The sequence below is a fragment of the Moschus berezovskii genome, chromosome 2 (genome assembly GCF_049115385.1).
Source record: "Moschus berezovskii isolate FMDL1 chromosome 2, NW_MosBer_1.0, whole genome shotgun sequence".
Lineage (NCBI taxonomy): Eukaryota > Metazoa > Chordata > Mammalia > Artiodactyla > Moschidae > Moschus > Moschus berezovskii.
In genome coordinates, this window is record NC_142461.1 from 134,670,962 (window position 1) to 134,679,677 (window position 8,716).

Consider the following 8,716-nt stretch of genomic DNA (forward strand, 5'->3'; position numbering starts at 1 on the left):
TTTATTGAACGCTCCCTCCCCTGAGGCTGGGGAAAGGGGATGGTCTGTAATTAGCCTGCAACAGAAATGAAGAGATTTTTTTTTTCACATCGATTAATTAAGCGTTCCTTGAGACTGCAGTTTTAAAGTCAATCCCACTTCCAAGCATGGCCAAAAAAAGAAGTCGACTGAGATTTTTTACATTATTTCCTTCCTTAAAAATTACTATTGACGAAAGCAAGCTAATTTGCTCCTTTTGTATTTTAAAAACTGTTCTTTGTGATTTCAAGTTATGCAATTATAATTCGATCCCGAAATAAGAACAAAAATGTTTGATGACTTTGCGATCGCTCACAGTATTGTAAAATGACCACATTTTTAATTACTTTAGCAAGTTTTCATAATGAAAAATATGCTGTCTCTATTTATGGTTTTATGGGTCTCCTTAATTTTTTATCCCAGCACACAGTACAGACTGGAAGTGCTAGTAAGGACCTGTGGTGAGGGGTGAGTGACTTTTTGAACATTTGGTGTTTTTTGTCCCCAGCAAGGATTGGTCCTGTTGCACAATGCCTAGAGAAACGAACACACCTCCAGGCGGAAATGAGAAGGAAGAGGACTTTGCCAACACAAGTTCAGATCACAATGCCAGGCTGCACAGCAAAGTGGCCGTAAAGGAGGCGCTTGGCATAGGAGGGGCAAGAAATGTGTCATCTGGTTTCAGGAAGGCAGCCCAGATTCTGAACTAGTTATTCAACAACTTACCCTGAAAACTGAGAACATTATTCAAAGATTTCATGCAGCTTGTTCTCCTACATCTAAATGTATTTTTTTAAGCCTACAAAATATTGTTACTTTTTGATTGGCAGTTTATACCTTTACAACTCCGTTAAATGTGCATTTCATTTAAATAATCATAAGTAGGTAAGTGAAACAAAGAGGACCATAGTTATTCCATTTCTAACAAGTACTTAGTTATTCCAGTTTTAGGAAGTACTTAACAACTCTTATTTATAAGACACTATTGCTGTAAGGGACTCAAAGTGTAAGATATTAATCCTGCCTTCAAGGAGCTCATAACCCACAAGAAGAATGAAACCGTACACAGATACACACCAGATTAGCATAAGTGACATGAAACTGATACAGAATATGATTGGAATTTGTGGGGAGGAGCTATCACACCTCCTACTAGGGTAGGAAAGAGTAATGCAGGAGAGAGCCCTTCTGAAGGAAGGAGTCTTAGGCACGGTTTGAAAAGAGGGCTCAACTTTAACAGGCAGAAGTGGGGTAGCAATTCAGCTAGAAGGCAGAGTATGAAGAATGGCACAATTGCTTTGTTCCTAGAGATGTTTTGAAGTATTTTTGAGGGTTACTGCTCCTCAGGAACAAAGAAATCATTTAAGAACCATATATATAAAAGGTGATTCAGTCCACTCTAGATAAAGAACTGCTAAGACAGATTTATATATACAATGATTTAAAACACAGCCAGTTCTCTATTAGGATAATTAAGATAAAGACTTTAGTAAAGAGAGGAAAGTAACAGAGTAAGAGATAATAAAGAAATTTGGGAAGGAAGAAAGATTTAACTGTACGCAGACACAGGTTTCCATTGAACGTCCTTGCTTTCGTGTCTTCTAGCTTCATAACTGCAGATACAAATAAAGTTGTCTGCTCTTGATATTTGGCTCAAGCTCAGTGAAAATAAGCAAAAGCCTATTTTAGAGTCTCAGTTAATTGTTATAAATTATCAAGCTGAAATTCTGCAGTGGAACTGTACTATCCTGTAGCTAATCGTTATAGCGGGAAACACATCAGAATCCAGACATAGACTAAATCACTTGGGTTGGGAGAATTTTTTGTGTGATAATCAAAAGTAATTATAAAAGTAACTATTACTTTGATGTATCCAGGTTTCTTCTAATGAATATTGCTTTGTTGTTTTTTCTAAAGGTTTTTTTTATGTGGAACATTTTTAAAGTCTTTATTGAGTTTGTTACAATATTGCTTCTGTTTATGTCTTGGCTTTTGGGGCCCAAGGTATGTAGGATTTTAGCTCCCTGACCAGGGATCCAACCTGCACCCCTTTCTTTGAAAGGTGAAATCTTAACCACTGGACTGCCAGGGAGGTCCCTGCTTTGTATTTTTTTTAAAAGGGTTATTTAAAACAAATGATTCTGGTGATTGTGGGGAAGTCTAGTGGGGAGGAAATAAAGGATGGAACGTTAAAAGAATCTTAAAAAAAAAAAAAACAGAAAAAAAATTCCAGCATAGGAAAATACCATCCATGTATTTGTCCCCTTCTCCCCAAGTGAGCAAGAGAAACAGAAATGAAACTCTGACTTCCAGGAGACAGAACAGCACCATCTGTCCCCATCTGACCTGAAACCAGACTTTGTACAGATGTTTTCCCTCAAGAAAACCAGCCTGTTGGCAGTACATTGGGAAACAATGAGTTGCCCTTCCCAACAAAAAACAGGAAAATAAGATTGCCCTCTGAAAGTTAGACAAATAAACACATAAATAATTAGCCATCTGTGGAAGTAAAACTAAGATATGGTCTTCAACATCTCTCAAAACTCCAATCAAGGGGACCTCAGATACATCTCAGGATGCAGAACTGGAACGTGGGGCCTGTTAGTTAAGCAAAGTTCAACAAAGTATATTCCTAAAATATAACAAGGATGATCAAACTGGATCTCAGAAAAGATAGCGACCATACAAGACATTCTAAAACAAGAGTCTGAATTCCAAAATCCAAACTTGCTAATCATGGTACATGTGTGCTCTGTCATGTCTGACTCTTTGCAATCCCATGGGCTGCAGCCCACCAGGCTCCTCTGTCCATGGGATTCTCCAGGCAAGAATACTGGAGTGGGTTGTCATTTCCTCCTACAGGGGATCTTCCCAACCCAGGAATCGAACCCGCATCTCCTGCCTTCCCTCCACTGGCAGGCAGATGCTTTACCACAGAGCCACCTGGGACACTGGTCATGGTGGGGCAGGATTAATTTACCAAGCTTCCCCCAGGTCTGGGTGAACTGTCTCCTGTGCTCTTGAGTCCTTGCCATTGGCTGGTTTTATTTTCCATTTGAAGAATTAATGGTATTTTTACAAAAAGAATTAATGGTATGATATTGTTCCTTCTCCTTGACCCATTCATAAAAAGAACAGAACAGAAAGAAAATAAGACAAAGTTATTCCAGAACTGAGAGCTCTCAAATCCTCTTTCCTGTGAGTAAGATAGTGCTATTTAATCTATTGCTGACATCTGGCCACAAAAATCCCTGTTAGTTCAGGCCAAGAGGAAAAACTTCCTCTTCTTAGAAACCTATGTGGGGAGAGTTCCCCGGGGTCCAGTGATTAGGACTTCAGGCTTTTACTGTGGTGGCCCAAGTTCAAAGCCCAGTCACGGAACAGAGACCCCAGAAGTCAGGTCATGCAGCTAAAAAATAAAAGTATGTGGGAATTCTCCTCTGGGGTTCATCATCCAGCAAAGGCTTTCAAGCATTTGTTAAGCTGCCAAAAACAAGTGTAATATGTGTAGTATTGTTATTGAATAGATGTGTTTACATGTAAATATTTGTGCTAAACACAAGTATTTAAAGCAGACTAAGCACTTGCATATTCAGCAGACTTGTACCGAGCATCAGCCACTCTCCCAGCGCTCCGACCGCCTTTAACCCATCTCATTCTCATGACTACCCTGTGACCATGGGCACATGAGCCTCATTTGCTTGAGGAAACAGGCTTAAAAGCCTCGCTAAAAAGCGTTGGCTTAGTGGGACCAAAGTTAACATTGGAATCCAAGTCAGCTTCGGCGTTTCCTTTCACGGCGCCTGCTCTGCGTGCAAGTGAGGAGAGCCGGCCCGGCCGCACGGGTTGCCGCGGTAGGGCGTGTTGCTTCAGGGCGCTCGCCATTTCTCGGGGTCCCGCAGCAGACAGCGGAGAGGGAGCCTGTAGTGCATCCTGCGGAAGGCAGAAGGCCTCCGGAGGAGGCGAGTGGTCTCTCACCTTCCTCCTTTTTTCTTTTTCGGCGAGCCAGCCCCTCCCTGTTTCAAAGCTGCCCTGCTTTCTCCAAGAGGTATTGTCCTCAGAGCGACAGCAGTGAGCGATCTTGAAGTAGGATCTTATTTCCGTGCGCAGGGATTGTTCAGGAACCCTGTTTCAAGGAGGCAAAACCCAATACACAGTTTATCATCAGAAACTCGGCACAACACGTGGGAGCGCACGCACAGAAACAGTTTGTTCAAGACAGAAGCAGGGCAGAGATACGTACCAGAGAAGAGTGTGGGTTTCCTGAGTGAGGAGCCTGCAGAGCGGTGATTTAAGTCGCCTGAATGGGGTCTTTGCTCTCCTCTGGCCGCTGGCTCGCTTCTTTTCCCACACCTGACTTGTCTTTGGGCCCCTCCCCGCGTGTGCGGGTGCCGCTCCAGCAGAGGCCTACAGGAGGTTGGCTGCACTGCTATGGGGTGGCGCCCCCTCCCTGTTTGACCCCAGAGAAGCCTTCCTGCCCACGTGCAGTCAGAGAGGTCTCCTTGAGCTCCGGAGTAATAGATGTGGTGCTCCAGTCTCTTTATTCCAGCAGAGCTCAGCTCCTGCCATTAACATTGCCCTTGGAGTGTCAGGGAAAACAAAGCTCCAATTTACTCTGCTCCACAAACTCCAGCTGCTCAGCCTAGGGCCTGTCTATCTCCTACCTCAGTTTGGATGGTGTTAGCTGCCTGGGGGCCCCTGATTCCAGAGTGGCCAGAGCCCTCCATGGACTTTATTAGAGCAATCGGTGTGAATGCTCTCTTCTCTGGGATCGCAACCTGTGAGCTGGCTGTCACACTCAGAGGCTCCCAACTGGGTGCAGACAAAGATGGGGAGGCCTGACACTCTTATGAGAAACCCTGGACCTCAGCTTCCCAAAAGGGCCATATCATTTCTTCCCTAACTTCTCAGGTGAGTCGGCACTCTTTCCCCCTTTACAAAGTGGCGTTTACCTGGTGAATTAATCATGGCTCACAGTGAGGTCCTCAGTCTTGCAGATTTGGAGATTCTGTTCCCTGAACAGAGCCTTATGAAGAATACCTCATTGTTAGGAGTAGGGACTTTCAATGTGATTAAACGCTGAGTAACTTAAATGATCAATTTAGAATAAGAGGGTGAGCTCTGAAAGTATCAAACGTTTGACTTGACCTTACCAGTCTATTTTCTCCTTGTAGACATCAGAAGTAAAATTATCAGCAGGTTACCTGGTGTCCCTCATGGATCCCTAAGCCTCTACCCTTGGACAAAGTGTGCTTGTTTATATAACAATTCCCAAGCCTCCGAGATCCCAGGTGGTACAGTGGTAAAGAATCCACCTGCCAGTGCTGGAGACACAGAAGACCCAAGTTCAATCCCTGGGTCAGGAAGATCCCCTGGAGGAGGGCGTGCCAACCCACTCCAGTATTATTCTTGCCTGGAGAATCTCATGGACAGAGGAGCCTAGCGGGCTGCAGTCCATGGGGTCGCAGAGTCGGGCACGACTGAAGGACTAAACACATGATCCCTAGCCTGCGTCTAGGACTGTAAACCTCATGAGGGCTGGGACTGGGTCTCACTCACAGTTGGATTCCCCCCAGCCTAAGATAGCGCTAACACACATGGTTTCACTCCAAAATGTCCAAACGTCTGTTTCAATCAGCAAAATAACGAAACCTCATCAGCACTACTGTGAGAGACAAACCACACACCATCTACTGATCAGATGAAAACTGCCTGCAATGGTGACACATGACTTTGATGTTAGCCAGGCTACTTCCCGGTAGTTAGATGAATCCATGACCCTGTGTCCACTGATGAAGACTATGGTAAAAGCCACCATAGCCCTGGGACTTCTTTCTGTCATCCTCTAGGATGACTGCGTCCCTGCCTCAGTCCTGAGGGCTCTGTGGGCCCATTGGCGTCTGCTCTGTGTGGGTCCTGAAGCCTCATACGAGCCACGGCACACAGAACACAGGTACTGTGTATATTAACATTTTGTTGTTGAACAAGCGGCTTTCCTACAATAGACAGGAAACAGAGGCTCACATAGGTTAAGTAGCTTCAAGCTTCATATCACTGGCTTCTAAACTGTGTAGGATAGCTCACTCAAGGCTTGCTTTCCACTGGGCTTTAAGAGCATCAACTTTTCATTTAACTTGAGAAGAGCAGAGAATGGGGTTTCACTTTAGGATTCTTTTCTTGGATGGGTCACTTAAATTCTGACACTTATATTCCCTATTTGAAAATACAGTCGCAATAACAATATTAACATCTGATTTGTATGCAATACTTTATAGTTTGCAACATATGTTATTTCCATTTTATCCATTCGACAGCGCTTTGGCTAGACAGATCAGTGGCTGATTGCTGAAGGTTATTAGAGTGGCTTTCCCCAAGTCATCCAGCAGGCTGGTGACCAGGGTAATTCTAGTCTTCTTGACCCCCAGTCCCAGACTCTCCACATACTCGCCCTGCCTCTCCCCGTACACGCACTGAGAGCAATCATAGTTGCCTGCATGTTCAGTCGCATCAGTGAGTCTGACTCTGTGTGACCCCATGGACTGCAGGTTCCTCTGTCCACGGAATTCTCCAGGCAAGAATACTGGAGTGGGTTGCCATGCCTTTCTCCAGGGAATCTTCCTTATCCAGGGATGAAACATGCGTCTCTAATGTCTCCTGCATTGGCAGGCATCTTTACCACTTAGCACCGCCTGGAAGCCAGCAATCAGAGTCAGGTCTGGAAATATCATACAATGTATTTCATCCACCACAGAATTTGATGAGGCTGCTATGAGTTTATTGTGGTCTGTGACTGTTGAGCTCCTCTTGTGTGGATGTCAGCAGGCCAGGAGCTATGGGAGCTACCAGGAGAAGTTAACTAAAATGTGGCTTGTCTGCCTGGACACCGATTCCCACGTGCTCTGTCCACTGAGGTATGATTCCAAACTGACTCCTTTTGGTGTACAGTTTTATAAGTCTGGACAAACACATGCAGTTGTGTGACTATCACCACAGTGATATCTTATTGATATCTATCAAATAACTTCTCCACTTCAAAAAATTTCCTTACGCTCCTTTATAGTCAGTGCCCATGGACAGTAGCCCGCCAAGTCTCCTCTGTCCCTGGAATTCTCCAGGCAAGAATACTGGAGTGGGTTACCATACCCTTCTCCAGCAGATCTTCCAGACCCAGGGATCAAAACCGGGTCTCTTACATTGCAAGCAGATTCTTTACCATCTAAACCACCAGGGAAAAATCTCATACTTCCAGAAGGGAAAGAGAAAATACACCAGAAGACTCTTCTTAACAAGGCTTTCAAGAGTTACAAATTTACCAGAGTCTGACGGATGTTTTCCCTGGTGGTGATCATGGGAATGGATTGCCAGGTTCTGGAGATGGATAGTGGACATGGTTGCCCATGGTTTGCAAAGCAATAGATAAAGCCAAGACATGGAAACAATGTCCTTCAAGAGATGAATGGTTAAAGAAGATGTGAATAATGTTTGAACACAGTATTAGAACTATTGAATGCATGCCCTCAGGCTAAAAACACAAACCATCCCTAAACAAACACTGAATTCTCATTATCAGGAGGCTTATTTTTCAGAGGCAGAAGTTAACACTGTAACTACTTTATGTACATTCTAGGACTGAGTAAATTTTAAAAAAATATTGTGTAATGGGAGCCAGTTATCTCAATGTCAGAGAAAGAAGTTGTAAATATGAAAGGAAGGATAAAAATAAAACCTGTGCCTTGAATTGGAATTATAGTTATCACTGTGAACTCATGGAGAGACAGAGGATAGCTGTCAGACCAGATAGAAGAAAGAGGGGGAGGAAGGGAGGGAAGGAAGAGAGACAGCAGATGAATATTAAAATGGATATAGCTGGATGAAGGTGTGTCCAAGCAAGTGTACGTTACTTCTAGCACAGATCAAGTTCTCGATACTAAGTCTCTTGCAGGTCTCCTGTGTCATTCTAGTTGGTGTATTTCTCTGTTCCTGTGCCTGCAGCACTCTGCTTGTAAACTATTGTTAATATTTTTTTATTTTTAAGTGTAAGTATGGTTGATTTACAATGCTGTCAGTCTCTGGCATGCAGAGAAGTGATCATTCATATACCTATGCGTGTGCATGTACATGGTTTTTCAAATTCTTTACCATTGTAGGGCATTACAGGATATTGAATATAGTCCTCTATGCTACACAACAGAACTCCGTCATTCATCTATTTTATATAAAGTGAAAGTGAAGTCGCTCAGTCGTGTCCGACTCTTTGCAACCCCATGGACTGTAGCCTACCAGGCTCCTTCGTCTGGGGGATTCTCCAGGCAAGAGTACCGGAGTGGGTTACCATTTCCGTCTCCAATTTTATATAAAGCAGTGTGTATCTGTTAATCCTAAGCGCCTAATTTATCCCTTCTTCTCGTCTCCCCTTTGGTAACCACAAATTCGTTTTCTATGTCTGTGAGTCTGTTTCTGTTTTGTAAGTAGTTCATTTATATCACTCTTTAAGATTCCACATATGCGTGACGTCACATATGTTTGCCCTTCTCTGACTTCCTTCACTAGTGTGATGATCTCTAAGTCCATCCGCGCTGCTGCAAATGGCGTTATTTCATTCTTTACGTCTGATTAGTATTCCACTGATACGTGTATATGCACCCCACGTCCTCCTCACCCATTCATCTGTTGAGGCGTTGAGGTTGCTTCCATGTGT